Source organism: Diplotaxodon limnothrissa, linkage group LG3 (assembly GCF_057381915.1).
Source record: "Diplotaxodon limnothrissa isolate DT_005_m linkage group LG3, D_limnothrissa_male_GT1.1, whole genome shotgun sequence".
NCBI classification, from domain to species: domain Eukaryota; kingdom Metazoa; phylum Chordata; class Actinopteri; order Cichliformes; family Cichlidae; genus Diplotaxodon; species Diplotaxodon limnothrissa.
In genome coordinates, this window is record NC_140598.1 from 13,645,047 (window position 1) to 13,664,547 (window position 19,501).

Consider the following 19,501-nt stretch of genomic DNA (forward strand, 5'->3'; position numbering starts at 1 on the left):
CACTTCCTGTTTTATTTTGACAGTGCCATGTCCTACGTTAGTGTGTCTACTTTTGCTTCCCCTTGTCTGGTTATGTCCAATGAATCCTGCTGTGTCTCCCTTTTCTCATTCCCTGATGGCTCTTTTGTGTATATGAGCCCTTTGTTTTCTCCTGCTTGTTGCTGGTTCGTCTGTGTTGTCTCCCCGTGTCTCCGTTTAAGGTTTCAGGTTAGTTTTTTGGTTTTTCAGTAGAGGTTATCTTAGCTTCTGCACAGGCCATCTCCACTGCACTTCACCGTTTCAATAAAGCTCACTCACTTCACAGCAGTGTCGGCATCTTGGGTCCTTTATTAAATTCAACATGGCTCGCCCCGCTAGCCGTGACATAAGATGTGAAAACAATATCCAAAAAACATGAGAGACAAACAGGGAATAGTTTTAAGGTGCAGGGCCAACAAACTGAGTCTAGAAATAAACTCAGAGTTGATTGAATTAGCATTTTGAATTGGCTGATCTGAGTTACTTCAATCAAGTCTATGTTCACTTTGAGTTAAGATTATACGTGATTAATGTAAAAGAAAAAAGCCATCATCAGCAACTGATTCTGATTTAGCAGGTTTTCAAATCTAAACGGTACCCATCCCTAGCTGGCTGTAGTTAAACCTTTACTTAAAAAGCATCCCTAGACCCAGCTGTCTTAGCTAATTATAGGCCGATCTCCAACCTGACAATCTGTGAAAGAGTAGTTGGGGGGAGACAATCAGAGGGGCAGTGTGATGATCTTAGGTTACAAACTACTGCAGTCAAGTCATTAAGGGAGACGGGATCAAACTGCTCTAAGACAGCTGAGCACACAGGAGAAAGACTCTGATCTGAGGCAGCAGTCGGCGAGACAAGAGCCCTAATAGATAGAAGCTTGTTGTTAAAAAATGCTAAAAAGAGTGACGCTGAAAAACTAGTTCATGCATTTAATACTTCCAGACTGGACGACTGTAATTCATTATTATCAGGAAGTCCTAAAAACTCCCTGAAAAGCCTTCAGCTAATCCAAAATGCTGCAGCAAGAGTCCTGACAGGGACTAGAAAGAGAGCAGATTTCTCCTGTTTTGGCTTCCCTTCATTGGCTTCCTGTTAAATCCAGAATTCAAAATCCTGCTCCTCACATACAAGGTCTTAAATAATCAGGCCCCATCTTATCTTAATGCTGCACCACAACACCTGATCTCTGGTTTCCTCACCTCTTCAATCCCACTTTAATACTTGACTAAACTCATTTTCCTGTTTAGGTGTTGAGGCAAAGCCATCCATCTACAATGCAGGCAACAGCAAACGGAGCTATTTTTTATTCCCTTTGGGTTTTTTCTACTTTTGTGCTACAAAATGTTCAAGCTGATTAAATTCATTAGAATAAAAGTTCAGATAATTTTCTCATATTAATGTTGGAGGTAGAAATTCAGGTAACTTTGCACAAAAACTGGCAGAAATTTCCTTCAAAGATGGCGTTTTTACTTTAATACTGTGAGTACATTTCAGAGCCTGGACTCTTTTACCTTTACTTGAGTAAAGAAGTTGAATCATTATTTCAGCTTTAAGAGGGTATTTTAACACAAACATCAGTCCTTCTACTTAAGTATGTTTGACACTTTGTTTAATCATCATTTTTAATGATCAAATATAATTATGTTTGTTATTTGTGGATTTTAAATGTCCTTGACAGAGACAGATGATGATCATTATCCTGCACTGTGCTCTCAGGTTTGGTCGAGCTAGCACAAAGAATGGCTATGTTGAACTTCCTCCTGGGATCTACACTAAGAAGTGAGTCCAACATTAGCAGGGTCTCTTTCCTTTATCTGGATTCACTTTAGCATTCACAGTCACGTGAAGCTTGTTATTAACTCGATAAGTCAACCCAGGGTTTCAGCTGAGCGCTCACATGAAACACATGGTGTTGGCAGCATCTGATCAATCATATTCATGGAGACGTGTATCAGCAACAGAGCAGCTGAGTTTGCAGAAGGAAGTCAAACTAAACCACAGGAACAATATGAGGAGATTACACACATAATAAAATACTAGCAGTAACACAGCTGCTGCAGACAAATCAGTCGTGTGATCGTGTGTGAGAGGAGAAGGACTGTAAAGGAGTTTGGTGTTAAAAGCTCTGTATGAATGTGGGAGACTTTGAAGGGCTTTAAAAAGGCCAATATAAAATAAAAGGCAGCAAAATTGCTGAGTGTGAAAGTCACCAGACTTATCAGACCTCTGTGATTAAGACCTGTAAGAACACCTGTTTGTACTTGTTGGCATTATATCAAACACACACGTATATTAAGCCTTTGTTTGAACTCTGGTTGAATTTGTTACTTTCAGACTGTGAAACATCACAGAGGCTGCAGCTGCAGATCTTTTATTCACCTGGAAATTTATGTATTGCTCAGTTTAACCAAAGTAAGAACAATAATCCATAAACCTTCATAAAGACAAACATCTCCCAGAACATTGAGCTGCTGAAGTGTCACTGAAGGGAAAAACTATTTGTCCTCCTCCATCCAGCAACACCTGAAACACCTGAGTGGAAGCTCCTCCCTACACTGTGTTTGAAGCAAAGCACAAAGGAGACACCTGCTGGAGCAGCTGGAGTCCTACAGACACTCAGCCTCTTCACTACACAAACACCTCCTACAACATCCACTCTTTCCACTCTGACTGCTGTGTTTGTGGAAACACTCCAACACACACCGCTTCACATACCAACATAGAAATGTGTGTGAAAAAGAGCTGAGCTGATATTAAACATGAGGATTTATTCAGAAATACAGAGTCAGGAACAACATCTAGACACAGATTACCTCTCAGCAGCAGAAGAACAGCCTTTAAAGTTTATATCAGCATCCTTCGAGTCGTTGCTCTTTAAGGAAACACAGCTGGGTTCAGGTCCAGGAGATTCTGGCCTCTTATTGATCCTAAAAGAAAAACAATAAATGTCACAGCTTCATGAGACAGGAAGGAAAAACTGGAAATATTAAATTAAAGACATGATGAACAATCTCATAAAAATAATGTACTTACTCTTTGTCACATAACAGTCTTTTGTTAAATTTTACACCAACACCCTTCGACTCGTTGCTCTTTAAGGAAACACAGCTGGGTTCAGGTCCAGGCTCTGGATTAGTTTCAGGGTTATGTCCAGCTGAGCCTGGTACGCCCCACAGCTCTGGGCTTTAAAACAACACACACAGAGGTATGAGTGCGAATAATGATGGAGCAGTGATGTGAGTGCTGAGCTGTGACATGGAGAAGAGTCATGGACAGTTAGAGATGGTCATCTCACCTCTTTGCTTTGGTCTGGCTCTCATGTTCCCCACACAGAGTGCTTTTAGAGGGAGGGACTCCCTCCTCTCTGTCCTCACACTGATCCATGCTGCTCAGTTCACATCAGCTCACACACACTTTCTACCTTCACCTGCAGAGGAAACACAAATCATTCATGTGCACATCAACTGAGAGCTGCAGAGGTCGTGTCTGATGTGTTGGACTAACATCCATCTGAGACGCAGCTTTCATCAGTTCACTACAAAAAGTGTCACAGAGCCCAGTTCAGCCTCCAAATCCTCCATTACTGTAGTCCTACAAAGCAGCAGGTCAAACATGGCTGCAGAGAGCAGCTTTATGTCAGTAACCATGTCCAGGACCGAGCTGACTGCTTACAGAGTTCATACTCTAACTGCTAGCTGCTCTGCTAGCTAAGCTAACTCAGTAACAGTGACTCTGACAGCAGTTACTGTGGAACAGCGGCCGAGCTCAGGACACATTCAGTGTGTTTAGTCTGAGTCCTGGACTCTGATTCAATGGATTCAATCCAGCTCAGAGTTTCATGTGTTCATCAGAATAAAATACATGTACTAATATAACAGAAGTAATGCTCTGAATGCAGGACTGTAATGGAGGATAAATAAGGTTTTTACAGCCTGAAAGAAACATTCAGTTCATATATTTGTAGACAGTGAAGCAGTTTTTAATACTGCAGCTGTTTCCTTCACCTGTGTGTGTGTGAGCCACACCTTCATGTGCTGCTTTAGAAATATGTGGTCTGACTGCTCAGACTGAGTCTAGGAGGAAAGTTCACACGCTGGAGAAAGTTTTGTTCCTAACTTTGTCAGAGTTCGGCTCCAAAGACAAAGAAGACGGAGCTCACAGTCTGTAGATGGTCCTCAGTGTGTGTGTGAAGCCAAGAGAGCACACAGGAGTGTGTTTATGTCAGCAAATCAGTGTGTGTGAAGAGTCTGAGGGAGTGTGTGAATGAGACTCAACACTGAACAGTCCAAGAAAAGCGTCTGGACTTCTTTAAGTTTAACTTAAAGAAGTCCAGACGCTTTTCTTTTTGTCTCCATAATGTCTCCATAATGCTGCAATGTTATCTGCCCCAGAAACACTGTGCAGAAGCTCTGATGGTGACACAGAAAAGTCACAGTGGAGATACTTCTGTCCACCTTTGATTAGACTCATTATAAAAAGGAAAACAAAGTTTGAACACAGTCATGTTTCCAGTTCACTGACTTACATTTATTCCATGGACACTCACTCTAACCTGAAGCACAGCTACAACCCAACGTTGTTGAGGCCTCATCTCCTCCTTTCCTGACTGTAGAGGTTAAATATGCAACAACCGACAAATAAAAGAATTTGGTTCATTTCAAAGAAATTCACACGGCGATCAAGTAAAGTAACCGTAGTAGAGGAGACAACATCCCGTTGATGGTGGGATTATTTGAAAGATTTGCTTTAGTCACGTCACCAAATGCAGTTGAACCACCCGTGGATCCATGTTTGACCATTCTACCACTCTGAGCTCTGCTTTTGAATCATTTTATTATTATCATCATTCATTTATTCATTCTTTGGAGGGGGGCTATTTCCTAATGCCGCCCTAATAAGCTGATGTTCAAGGGGAAATATAACAGAAACTCTTTCAGTGTTATTCATTAATAAATTAACAGATAAACTGTGAAGAAGAAACAAACTGAGATTTAAAGGAGAGAGTGAGAAACTTGATCATCCATCCTCATAATACATGTTTATCAGTATCTGCTGTGACCATACTGCAGTAATAACTACAAGTCTACATTTCTGTGACTGTTGATCAATCACAGCAGGAATCTGAGCTCATCTCTGCACACAGAGCAGCTTCAGCTCTGGGATAAACTGCTCGCTTCACGTCCTTCTCAGCTCACAGACACTCATCCTCATATTTTCCTTTAACATTTGATGGTATAATTCATCTGAGTTTACACTTTATCTGCATAAATACAGAAAAACAGACCCAAACACCAGAAACCATCAGTTTCACGTTCAACGGGAAGTGGCTCAAACGTCACAGTTTCATAACGTCACCCTGAACTCCACTCACGGAGTTTCTGTCGCCATTGTAGTTTTTAAAGTCCCGTGATAAAGGCGGGTCTTTCTGTGAATCCGCACGCTCATTGGCTAATAGCTCGAGATTGACACATCGTTATCCAATGAGCGTGCGGGAACTTCCGACATAAAGTTGTTTCCTTTGAAAAACCAAAGTCTGATTATTTTTGCCTCCACTGACGGAGCCTGTTGTTCCCGCCACAGAGACACAGTAATGTCAGAGCGGTGTTAACACTCACCCTGCCTCAGCACAGCTCTCACTCTCCTCCTGCTCTCTCACACTAAACGGAGGCTCAGCTAAACTCACTTCCTCTCTACTTACAGGAAACCAGCGCTCAGAGGAGCCGACCGGCCTCACATTTCACCCACAGACACGAACAGCGTGGAATTATTTTATGTCATAAGAAGAAACATATTCATGTTAACACTCACCTGCCTCAGCTCCACCTTCCTCCTCCTGCTTTCACTTTCACTGCTGCTCCCTAAACACAGAGGATGCTGGGACTTGTAGTTGTTTCCTTCCGGTGCGGTCTTCCTCTTTGTTTGTTTGTGTTTGTGTTCAAGTTATTTCGATCATGTAAACATCAACAGAACACGTGAAGCCACACAGAGTTTGTATGTCGAGGTGGGTAGGAGGGTTTGAGGGTTTGGGGAGGGGTCAGAGGGAAGAGGTCTCTCAGTCTTGACAATCCACATTGATGGCATTGCATCTTTCAACGTGTTTGTGGGTCGATTTGGATGCTCCAGGTGTGAGAGCAGCCACTCAGCCTCTGCTGCAGATGTGTGTCACAAGTTCATCTAGTAGTGAGACGGTGGCGCAAGATGGCGAGTTGAGCAGTCGCACGAATTAGGAGCTCGTTGAACTTGTCCCAGAATTTACTTTGTGTTCGTTATTGTTTCCACTCGAAAGTAGTAAAATGACTGCCCCAAGTATAGTTAAACCTGCTAAATTCAAACTCGACCTCAAAAAACAAGAAACAACATCGCCATGTGATGGAAAGGAAGACAGCAGAGAAGGAACGGATCATGACTACGTAGAAAAAACCTTGAAAAAAGAGTGGACGAGCAGCTAGCTGACCTGAGTGTGCAATGCAAGCAAGCTAGTACGATGCTAGCCAGCCTAGCCAAAGCGGTTCAGTTCAACTCGGAGGAGGTGAAAGAATGTAAACAAAAGGTTAAAGAGTTGGAGAGACGAAACGAGCAGTTGACCAAAGATAACTACGATCTCAAGGAGAGAGTGTGAGAGCAAGAAAGGTACAAAATGAGGTGGTGCCTCCGGATTAAAGGATTAGAAGAGAAAAGAGATGAAGGTGTCAGATCGCTGGTTATTGGAATTCTTGGCAAGATCGCACCTGATATGATATCAAAGCTTGAAGAATCTGTGGATGTGGTGCATAGAGTTGGGAAGAAGATTGAGAACAAGGTCCGACATATCATCATTCTGTTTGCTCTGAGACACGTGAAAGAGGAGATTTGGCGTCGCACCAAAGATTCGGCTGTCTGTAAGAACGGGGGTTTCCACTTCGCTGAGGTACTGCCGCGGGAGGACTGGGAAGAGAGGAGGCGGCTGTGGCCGCAAATTGAACAAGCCAGACGGGCTGGGAAACGGGCCTTTTTCCGGGGTCCTCATGGATACATCGAAGGACGGAGGATCGTCGACGTTGAATGAAAGACTTGATGTAAGACTGTATACAGTGGAATATTATTAATGGGACAAAAGAGTTCTACTTAAAGTTAAAGGTTATTAGTCACTGAGTTGGTGACAAGTGTTACAATTTAAACTCATGTTTATATATTTTTCTTTTCTTTTTTTTTTAAAAAAAAGTTATTTTCTTAGCATACTCTTATTATGGTTCACTCAAAAATTTCTTTTGGTTCATTAAACGTTCGGGGTTTGAAGGAAATTGTTAAGAGAAAGGCACTTTTTTTATTTTGCAAGGGGCAAAAATGTCACTGTCTGTTTTTACAAGAGACTCACTCTGTGGATGCCGATGTTACCTTTTGGGCTAATCAGTGGGGAGACAAGATTCTTTTCAGTCGTGGATCTAACAGATCTGGAGGTGTGGCGATTTGTTTTAATAAGTTCCCAGGGGAGATTATAACATATAAAGCTGATAGTGAGGGTCATTGGTCAACTGCAGCTTGAAGAGCGAAGGTATATTTCTAATTGTTACAAATCTTTATGGACATAATAACGAAGGTCAAAATAAACGTCTATTGGAAAATCTAACAAATGTTATTTCAGAGTTTAAAGTTATGTACCCCACAGATTACATCCTAATAGGAGGAGACTGGAACATGACCTCAGATGAATGGATGGACAGATGGCCTCCTCGCTTAGGAAGGAGGCAACAGAATAACATTATTGAGAACTTTTCTAGTGATAATAATTTTACAGACATTTGGAGAAGTTTGAATCCTGGAGTTAAGAATTATTCATGGTTTAAACCTAATGGAGAAAGCAGGTCAAGAATTGATTATTGGTTAGTGAGCGATGACATTTTGAGGTGTACTTCACCATCTAAAATCTCCAAAGCACCCCTATCTGATCACTGTTTCATTGATCTTGTCTTAGAACCAACAAGGATGAAACGTAGTAGCAGGGGATATTGGAAATTTAATGCCAGCCTTTTAAATAAGGACAAGTATTGTGATAAAATTAGACATAAAATTACAGATATAAAAAATGATGACTCAGTAGTGGGTAATATACAGAAATGGGAACTTATTAAATTCAAAATCAGAGAATTCACTATAAAATTCTGCAAAGAACTGAACAGGGAAAAACGGGAATATGAAAGTAATTTACTTCGTGAAATAACTCAGTGCTGTAGTAAAGAAAAACTAAACGTGCAAGAAAAGAATAAATTGATGGAGTTACAAACTAAATTAGACGATCTTTACCTAGAGAAAGCCCAGGGTGCCTTTATAAGATCGAGAGCCAAGTGGATTGAGGCAGGTGAAAAGAACTCATCATATTTTAGTAAGCTGGAAAAGTGCAGACAGCAGAGAAATCTAATCTCAAGCTTGTTGATAAATGGGACTGAATGTAAAGATTTCAGAAAGATTGGAAAAGAAGTCTTCACTTTTTATTCCAAATTGTACTCCTCAGAATATTCAGCAGCTGATTCTGATAGTTTCTTTGATAAGATTCATAATCTCATCCCATGTATTGACAAGCCGTTCAAAGATCTGTGTGATTCAGAGCTTAAAATTGAGGAACTGGATTTGGTGGTCATGAAAATGGCATTAAACAAGTCCCCAGGGACAGATGGACTCACTACTAATTTTTATCAATTCTTCTGGAAGGACCTAAGAACTTTATTGTTTGATGCATTAAAGGAATCGATAGAGAAAAAAGAAGTGATGCCGAGCATGAAACAAGGGCTGATAACCCTGATCCCTAAATCGGGTAAGGATAAAAGAATTTTAGACAATTTAAGACCCATCACCTTACTAAACACTGACTATAAGATCCTGTCTGGAGCTGTAGCTGAGAGGCTAAAGAAAGGCATCTCAAACATTATCAGTGAAACACAATCAGGTTTTTTGAAAGGAAGACTAATTCATAACAATATTAGGCTGGTTTTGGATCTCCTTGAATACAGTGAATTAATCCAAGAGAGAGGGTACATCCTGTTCTTGGATTTTTACAAAGCATTTGACTCAGTTGAACATACGTTCATATTAAAAACTCTGCAGTCTTTTGGTTTTGGAGAGGAATTTATCAATGTTATAGAGATGCTATATAATGACATTAACAGCTCTGTTTTGCTAGAACATGGTACATGTTCAAGGTTTGAGGTTAATAGAGGGATAAGGCAGGGATGTAGCAGCTCACCACTTCTGTTCATCATGGTTGCTGAGCTGTTGTCTATTTTGATTAAAAACAGTCACATTGAGGGGTTAACTGTGATGGGTGAACAGATAATAATCAGTCAGCTGGCAGATGATACCACCCTGTTTCTAAAAAATGAGGACCAGATTCCTTTAGCCTTGCAGGCGATCAACCATTTCTCCAAAGCTTCTGGCCTACAGCTGAATATTAATAAATGCAAAATTCTAGCTCTGCATGAGTGTCCCCTGCAAGCAATAAATAATATGCAGATCAAAAAAGAGGTGAAGTATCTGGGCATTGTAATTTGCAAGGATAAGACATCAACAGAAAATAAGAATATCTGTACCAATATAGAAAAGTGTAAGTCAATTTTAAACATGTGGCTGCAAAGGGACATAACTCTGTTTGGGAGAATCTTGCTAACCAACATGGACAGTCTGTCCAGACTCATCTATCCAGCCTTTTCTCTGCCCATACCTCCAAAACTAATTAAATCTATAAATACTCTTAATTTTAGGTTCATATGAAGGAACAAATGTCATTATATAAAGAAAAATGATGTGATTAAGAATTATGAAGAGGGTGGGGCTAATGCCACTGACTTTGATGTTATGAATGGTGTACTAAAATTGAAATGGTTAAGATCTTTCATTAGGAACAAAAATTCCTTTTGGAACATTATTCCCAATGTGATTTTTGGCAAAATGGGTGGAATAGACTTTTTGTTACGTTGTGACTTTGATTGCAGTTCGTTACCTGTTAAACTCTCAGCTTTCCATCAGCAGGTCCGTCTCTACTGGAAATTAATCTATAAACATAGCTTTACTCCTCACAACACCCCTATATGGAACAACAGGTATATCCGTTTGTGTAGGAAATCTGTGTACGTGGATGAATGGAGATCTAAAGGGATTTGGGCTGTAGCTCATTTTATGGATGATAATGGGGTCTTACTAAAACATGAGACGTTTTGTGAGAAATTTGATGTAAGATGTACTGCTAAGAGATATAAATCCCCAGTGAAAGCCATCCCAGTCCCTTTGAGATCAATGATAAAAGAAGATATTGTGCACTCTAAAATTTCTCCTGGACTGAGGCAGCTCTGCATAGCTGGAGTTGAATTTGGTGACAGCAGGTTTACAAACAAAGTGATCAGGAATATTTTGATAAATGAAATTTGCCCTAATCCGGTTAAAAGAAATTATATCCTTAAAGAATTTGAGACCATGGAGGTTAAGGCGATAAGACAAAAGTCTACAGGGAGAGCAGAATTATTAGGCAAATGAGTATTTTGTCCACATCATCCTCTTCATGCATGTTGTCTTACTCCAAGCTGTATAGGCTCGAAAGCCTACTACCAATTAAGCATATTAGGTGATGTGCATCTCTGTAATGAGAAGGGGTGTGGTCTAATGACATCAACACCCTATATCAGGTGTGCATAATTATTAGGCAACGTCCTTTCCTTTGGCAAAATGGGTCAAAAGAAGGACTTGACAGGCTCAGAAAAGTCAAAAATAGTGAGCTATCTTGCAGAGGGATGCAGCAGTCTCAAAATTGCAAAGCTTCTGAAGCGTGATCATCGAACAATCAAGCGTTTCATTCAAAATAGTCAACAGGGTCGCAAGAAACGTGTGGAAAAACCAAGGCGCAAAATAACTGCCCATGAACTGAGAAAAGTCAAGCGTGCAGCTGCCAGGATGCCAGCATAGGAAAATTGGGTTGAACAGTGAGACTGCATTTGTGGGGTTTAGAAACATCCAGAGCATCGCAACAGAAAGGTAAATAAAAAAAGTAAGAGAGAGAGATAAAGAAATAAATGAACTAATAATACATAAATGAATAGAAAAATAGAAAACACACATGTAGAAATTGTCACATGTGAAATTATTTTTGGAGAGAATCAGAAGTGAGACAGTTTGAATCCACAGTTCAGCGCAAAGATGCAGGAATTAAATCTGATTATAAAAACACATCGAGGCAACGAAGACCAGCTTACACTCAATATTAATATGAACACACAACATACACGCAATGAAGACATGCTTACACTCATGAATGTGAATACATGACATAAATGCTGAATGGTGTAGATTTAACACACTTAAAGGCTGAAGCTGAGGAATAACTCAGGAAGTTGCAGGACAATAGAGCGACTTTTGTGACAAGGAAAAAGAGACTGGGAGGACCAACCAGGGATTAGAAGCTTAAAGCAGGTTTAAAATAGTGAATTAGAAGTGGTTTCCAGCTGATTGAGCAAAAGAAGTGACGACTGTAGAAATAAAAATAAAAGAATAATAATTGAATTATGCAGCAATGTTTTGAATATGCATTTCTGTTGTCAGGGCAACTTCTCGAGATGTGACTCAATATGCAAATTAGTTGAATGAGTGGGGACAGAAAAAAAAGAAAAACTCAAGTTTCCTGTCTGAGACATGAGTGAAGTTTGCATTGAGAGAAATATATCTGTGACTGTGTGAGAAGAACTGTTTGGTAAAATATATGATAGCAGCCGCAGGACAATTAAATAAAGTCTGTGACTAAGTGCAGTCGTGCAGATTTGGAGAAGAAGTTTATAATTTAGTGATGACACATTGTTATAAAGTGTTTAGAAAGGGCTTAATGGGAATATTACTGTTGGGCAAACTGTGCGGCTTTAACAAGATTTTCTGTGTATTTAGCAGGTGAAACTCTGTCAGCTGACTTCAGACTGTCAGGAAGCTGAAGAACCTGAGGCCAACCACTGAAACATGATGTGGGCAAAATGAACAGAGGGAGGGATTTTAAAGGTGAACATTTAGGACTTACTGCAAATGTTACTATGTCAAAGTTACTGTGACTCAAACAGAGGAAATTTTGATTTTTTTATTTCCACACCCAGCATGTTTTGGGTGTTATATGCTATTAAATACTTTTAAATAAATTAAAAAGTATTTAATAGCATATGACACCCCAAATATGCTTCGGTTCACATTTAACTCCAGAAAATCATCAATCAAAACATGGATATTACCTGACCACAGATTCGTGGTGACGTCACTGCTCTTTTAACTGTTCGGTGTCTTTGTTTGTTTGCTGGTTGTAGAAATGGTTTATATGAGCTTTGAGCTGAGAGTCAGAGGTTTCTGTGGACACTGCTCATGTCGGCACTTATATTTCTGACCTTTTCTTATAACCGATTAAACATGATCTCCTCCCCTTTGCCCCCATTTTTGGTGGTGTAGGTACAAATGATCAGGCATGACATTCTCATAATAAATAAGATACTGCAAATAATTATTTCTGCATTTGTGCGATTGAAGTGAATTGAAAATGTGTATGAAATGACACTGTTTTAAAGATTTGGCCTAAATAATTTTGGAGTGAATGAGTCTAAACATGATGACCTAACTAGTGATATCCTGACACACACACACACACACACACACACACACACACACACACACACACAGCATGTTATGCCAGTTTCAGCTGAAACTATGTTTCAAACCATGTTCCGGGTTTTTAGTTCACCATTTATGAGGCTTCAAGAAGAAAATAAAAGACAGATCTGAATGTTTGAAAATGTTTTGGAAAGATTCTGTAAAGATGAGATGAAAAATACTCAAAGGATAAATTTAATTGGTTTATTATTTAGATAAGTTGAAAAAAGTTAAACAAGCAAGTAAATGAAGAAACAAGGCAGAGGAGAGAAAAGCCCAACAATCCCCTCTGAGCAAGCAGTTGGCGACAGTGGGGAGGAAAAACTGCCTTTAAACGGGCAGGAACCTCCGGCAGAACCAGGCTCAGGAGGGGACAGTCAACGGCCGGGACTGGTTGGGGGGGTTAACAGAGGTGGAGCAAGACGAGGCTACATCAGGTGAGGAAGCAGTAGCGTCTCTCCTCCGGAACAAGTGGAACCATTTTTTCTTTTTTTTCATGCACTTTTCCACGAGCGCTTTTTTCTCCAGGATGAGATTTCTCAGCTCATCGATGGTTTCTGCGTTTTGTTCTTCAAGTTTCTCACATCTTTGTTCCACCTCTTCCAATGTTGCTTGTTGTTCTTCAAGCTTGTCTTTGAGTTGTTTGGATGTTGCCTCCTGTATCAGCTTGTCCTTGTGCATGTCTGCATTTCTCTGTTGGACCTCTTTGTGCTTGTCTTCTAACTGCTCGTTTCTTTTCTGGATTTCTTGGAGCGTGAGCTGCAGGTCTTCATGTATTTTGTCTTCTTGTTGTTTTTGCGCCTGCATTTGAGTGTTTTCACGCTTCAAGTTATTGAATTCCACCAAAATCCCCTTAACGAGCTCGGAGTTGTTTCTCGCTATCTGATCGATCCTTCTCTGCATCTGTGAGCAGCGTTTCTCCAGTTTGTCCTTTTCTTCTTCCACTTTAGTTGCTTTGTCCTCCAGCTGATTACAAAACTCTTGCAGTTTTAGAATTTTAGACTCAAAGTCCTGGACGATACGTTTTCCTTCTTTCAGTCTTTCCTGCTGTTGATCTTTCTGTTGAAGAAGGTCTTTATTTTGGCGCAGTGTTTCATCCAGGCTTTCTTTCAGCATGCGGTATTTTTCCTGCATGCTCTTCAGTTCGTGCTGCATGTCTCGTTGCTTTTTGTCCTGCTCTTCCTTCTGTTGGAGGAATTCTTTCTTTTCTTCCACAGCTTCATGGAGCTGTCTTTGGAGGAGCCGATTTTTTCGGTCCATGTATTGGAGATCCCGTTGTATCTTATCAGTCATCGTTTTCTTGTCTTGGAGCTGGTTGGTCATTTCTTTTAGTTCTGCACTCTTTTGCCTGTTTTCTTTAATGAGGTGCACAATCTGCTCTCGGGTCTGAGCAAACTTGATTCCCCAGCCCTCATTAATAATTTTTATGTCCGGCTGGCGCTGTTGTCTTTCTTCCAGCTCTTTATTTTGGGCTTCCATTTGTCTACATTTGTCCTCCAGTTGAAGTTTCTCTTCTTCAATTTGTTGCATTTTTTTCTGGAGAAGGTAGTTTTCCTTCCTACTCTCCTCTAACACCCTTTGGAAGGATGACACGCCATTTGGGGAAATTGGCCGGCCACGCCAGGAAGGAGAGGCGGCGTAATCTTTTTGAATTGGTTGTTTTTTTCTTGGAAACATGTTGGAGTTTCTATACGATGACTTTGAAGAGCTTGTGGTGAATGTTTTGTAGGCTGCAAACACAGATGCTGCTGAAACGAACTAAAACTTGCTGTTTCTCACCCCTACTTAAGGAAAAACATCAAAGGACTTAAGATTCTTAAGATCTATGACATCATCACTCCCTAAGCCAATGAGATTGTCACAAGACATTTTGGAATGGGGTGTTTTTTTTTAACTGTTTTCAAACTTAACTTAAAATTTCAGTGTTTCCTGGTTGTGGACTATTGGTTAGTCCAGCCGATTAAGAAATTAATTGTCACAAACATCCCTAATATTATATAACAGACGACAGAAAACAAGACAGTTTTTTTTCTACGCAATAGCGGTATAATAAAAGTTTTTTTAATTATCCTACTTTTTAGAAAAGAGAACATTTATTAAAGATTATGTATTTAATTAAAAAACTTTGTTCATCTAAAGCAGGGGTCAGCAACCTTTAAGACCCAAAGAGCCAAAGAGCCATAATTGGCCTATCTGGGGTTGAAAGGCTCGATAAATGCACGGCGTTTCGCCGGGTACACCGGCTTCCACGAGTGTGACGCTTATTTTGAGCGATGAAAAAATAACAAAATATAATTTTATTTGTATATTGCAAAATCACAATAATCTTCCAATTTAGAACTACAAGTTAAAAAAAGAACTAACATAAATAAAATACAGGGAAACAACTGAAATATGAAATAAACACACATGTAAGCTAAGACTCTCTAAAGCATAGGTGTCAAACTCTGGCCCGCGGGCCAAATTTGGCCCGTAGCCTAATTACATTTGGCCCGCAAAGCCATACCAAATTACTATTAGAGCTGGCCTACTGGTATTATACAGCTAATATATATATTGTTTAGTATTAAGCTTTGCTTGTTCCATATTCGCTTTTCCAGCAAAACTTATTTGAGTCCATAAGAAAAGATTCATTCTTATATCTGGAGGAAGATTTGTTTCTCAATAAATATTAATGTTAGCCCTCGACTTTGTTCCAGTTTTGAATTTTGGCCCACTGCGTATTTGAGTTTGACACCCCTGCTCTAAAGAAACAGCATTGTTGTTGTTCGGCTTTTCATTTCGCCATTTGTTGATTCACTCTAAGAAAGAGAAACGTAATATGGGCCAAGTGATCAGTTTGATATCAATCTTTTGTGATAAACCGTCGTATTTACATTATTTGTACAGTACCAATGATTTGCTTTGGTACCTCCAGTTCTCCTCTGTCTGCCTGGCTGCGCTTCTCCAACAGCGCACTCGCTGGTACCAGCTGCCCCGCCCCCTCGATCAGTCACTTAGTGCCTGAGCTCGGATCATACCAATATTAGGGGGGATTTACGCACAGTCGTAAATTCCCACAGTGTGCACTATGTGCTTCGAATATTGTGTGTAGTTTTTGTTTTATAAAGTTGTCAGCCAGGCATCTAACAATGAAAAAATTACACTCCAAAAGACCCCGGGCTTCTGACAAAACAACCCGGGCTTAAGCCCAGTAAGTCACCCCCCCGCTCCGCCACTGATCTACACACAGGGTAGACTCTTGATGGAGTGATGAAGATCGGATATCTGCAGACATACCTAGGGGGTCAGAGGTAGTGATGTGCGATACCACTGATTTTCTTTCCGATCCGATACCAAGTAATATTCAGGGTGGTATCGACGATACTGATCTGATACCAATACTTTGTACAAAAACTTATTTTATTTATTGTATCTCAAATTATAGCGTCATAATGATTACAGGACATCAGATTTCTTGTTCTTATCACTTAATAATGCAGAGTTCATCATATAGAAATAAAAAAACTGAAGTTGTTATAGTTAAGAGTAGTTAAGAATAGTTAAGAATGACTTAGACTACAATTTAATATGAATGAGAACATGTTCATAAATGGATGCAACCAAAGATTTCATCAATCCCTGATTTAGAGACAACAGAACATTTGGTTTGATTTCACAAGATAAGAATGACGACTGAGTTGGAAGATTGTTTTACGTTTAGTCAAATCTTTCATACATAAAGTCGGATTACAAAATCATCCCCTAAGTTTGTTGTTTTATTCAAGGAATTGAAATTATAGAGAAAATCTGTGAAATGACTTAAAGAAAACAAACCACAAAAACTCCAAGATGCTCTAAACCCCCTGGTTTAGGTCGGCAACCTTTCTGATGATGAGTGCATCTAACATTTCCTCAGAAGTCAATGTGCCATATGATTGCATTAGCAATAAATTACACACTATATAGAACCACTTCATAGGATTATATTTGTGCACAGATGTTTGCAGCTATCAGCGAATATTTATCTGCTATTTTGAAACAAAGAAAGACTTTTTATCCATAACAGCAAATGAAATGTACAACATAAAATACAAATGCTATTTATGGTCTCCTCACAACAATGATAAGAAAAATAAACTGGGCCAATATGTCATGTTTGTTACTACAGAGACACACATGTTAATGTGATCTCTGGTCTCCTCTGAGTGGGAGTTATTATAACTGACTGTAAAAAGTCAGCACAAGGAAAATAAACTGCACCTAAACTTGGTTTATATCTGACCCAGATAGACTGCAGGTCATAACTTCTTACCTGAAGTTCAGTTCACCTGACACTCGGACCGGCGGCCGCCTCGGGTCTCTGCTCCTCCTGCCTCCCCTTTCCCTCATCCACCTGCTGCCTCTGTGGAAGCTCCGCCATAGCCACCACCAAACAACTGACTTATTTCTACACATCGACCAGCATCCAGCCAATCCGCCATCTTTCATTGTTTATACCGTTACAAAAAAATAAAAAAACATCATCAGCCCATAAAAACGAAAAATCACCATCAGTATGCCCGATGGCCAGTCCAGCTATGGTCGTGCCATCAGTTAACCCTTCACGTGCCAGCTGTGACACGCATGCCCAGGGTTGCCGACCCCTGCTCTAAAGCATCTGATTTGGATTCCTGAGATCAAATATATTTTCCTTTGGCTTTGTTTTCTTCCATTTGTGGCTTTAATGTAGTGTTACATCCTGTTTGTTTGCTTCCATCTGTATACATGTCCAGATTCACTGTTATGTTTCTATTCTTACATTGCTGTGTGATCACTGTTCCCTCTGCTGACTGATGTGACCTTTTGTATCTCACACTGATACTTGTCATATTTGTATCTGCGCCTAAAAGATAAAAAGTTTTCCATGCTGAAACACAGCTCCACCTCCTGCAGTTCTCCCTCTGAACCACTAGATGTCTCTTGAAGGAAACGGTTTCCAGGGCCTAATCCATGGATCGACTTCCTTCGAGGCGTGGACGTCTATCAGCAGAGAATGTACCTTCACCTATCAGCAGAGAATGTCCCTTAGTCTGTAACACAGTCAAATATATTCTCAAGCAACATTCAAGCATGCCATTCAGCGTGTTAGTACGAGCTCGGGAGCAGCTTGGGAGAACAAGAAAACAGAGACTGCTTCAGGTTATCTTCCCAAATTGACTCAACTTTATTCACAAGTACAACAGTTTATATAGAGGGTAAAATTCATGAGACAGCAGATTATCAGTTTAAACCAGTACAGACCAAGATAAGGCAGCGTCTTCCTGCCCTTGGGTGAAGAAGCATCCTTTGTGTAGTTTATCAGTTCAGCTACAATTGTGATTATCTCAGCGACATATTTTCAAGGCACAAAATAAAGAGTTCTTTCATTAGTGAATTCTGAAACAAACCATCTGGCCTTCAACAGGCGTCTCCTAAGAGATTAAGAAACTAATGTAGCTGAGGGAGTGATCTCTGTGGTATTTCAACCTTGTACCAGCCTGTGATTCTCACACATCAATTCTTGGGTCAAAGAGAAAAACACTGAAACAAAGGGGCCTTATTGAATGACAGAGTTTTCCTGCATAATGTCACTATAAAACAATATCCAGTAAATGCTACCATGGTACTAAAATACCTAACAGTTCCCCTCTTTTATTATTTTTAAAAATAATAACTCAATAGAAAGGAAAAATCACAAATGTAATAAGATAATATAAAAAGCAAATCATAAAATGTAACTGGTCTGTCGAGCAGGCTTAATATCAAATAAAAATCCTAAGGTTAATGCAGTAGATATGATTAATAACCTAAATATATAAAAAACACAGTTCTTCAGTCGTCTCCTGGCCTGGTCCCAGGTTCGAGAGACCCCGTATAAGCGTCGTGTGATGACAATGGGCATTTCATTTTCTCCATTATCAGGATGGAATGAGTCTATCTTTATCAGGTTAGACATTGTGTGGTACTCTAGGCTTTCTGTTCCTGCTGGATGTTCGAGTACCTTGTTGTTGTTCAGGTGGGGGATCAAAGGGCTTTCTGAGTCTTGGCTCTTTCCGGCGTTGTGTGTTAATCAGTGATTGTGTGTGTGTAGGTGTATTGAATCCGGGCGCTGGCTCGCCGGAGACGTCATCTACTTGATCCGACGCCTTAGGTGGTTTGGTGGGGCTGGTCTTAACCCTGCTGGCATGAATCCACTGAGGTTGTCCGTCTGTTAGGATGCTGGTTCTCGTCACTGCAAGTACAGTCTGGGGGCTGGAACATGCGCGGCCTCCCCGAATTTCCTTGGTTTTAGCGACTTCACCAACACCGCATCTCCTTGTCTCCACTGGTGGAACTGTGGAGGGGAAAGGCTGAGAGAGACAAACTTTCTGATAGTTATTATTCAGTGTTTCTACCAGGTTATGAACATAGTCAGACAATGCAGTGTCTATGTCCCCTTCCAATAGCGGTGCCCCTCTGGAGGCTGACCATGGTGTTGGAAACGGTCTTCCCATGATTATTTCAAATGGAGATAATTTGGTTGCTGCGGATGGAGTAATTCTAATCTCACAGAGGATTTGAGGAAGTAATTTGACCCAGGTCATTCCTGTTTCTATCATTGCTTTAGTCAGGCGGTTTTTTATGGTCCTATTCATTCTTTCTACAACTCCTGAACTCTGAGGGTGGTATGGCACATGATATTTCCAGTCTATTGCTAGAGTTTTAGCACACTTTTGAATTACTTCTGATGTAAATGAAGGTCCTCTATCACTGTTAATTTGGTGAGGTATTCCAAATCTGGGTATTATTTCATTGCACAACTTTTGACAGACTACTTCTGCAGTTTCTTTTGATGTTGGATAAGCTT

General features: G+C 40.2%; 1 protein-coding gene across 2 annotated transcripts in view; it reads right to left on the minus strand.

Moving 5' to 3' along the window:
* The window catches only part of LOC146634600 (protein NLRC3-like), a 720,577-nt gene that overhangs the window by 105,451 nt on the left and 595,625 nt on the right, over positions 1–19,501 (minus strand). The window lies entirely within an intron of this gene.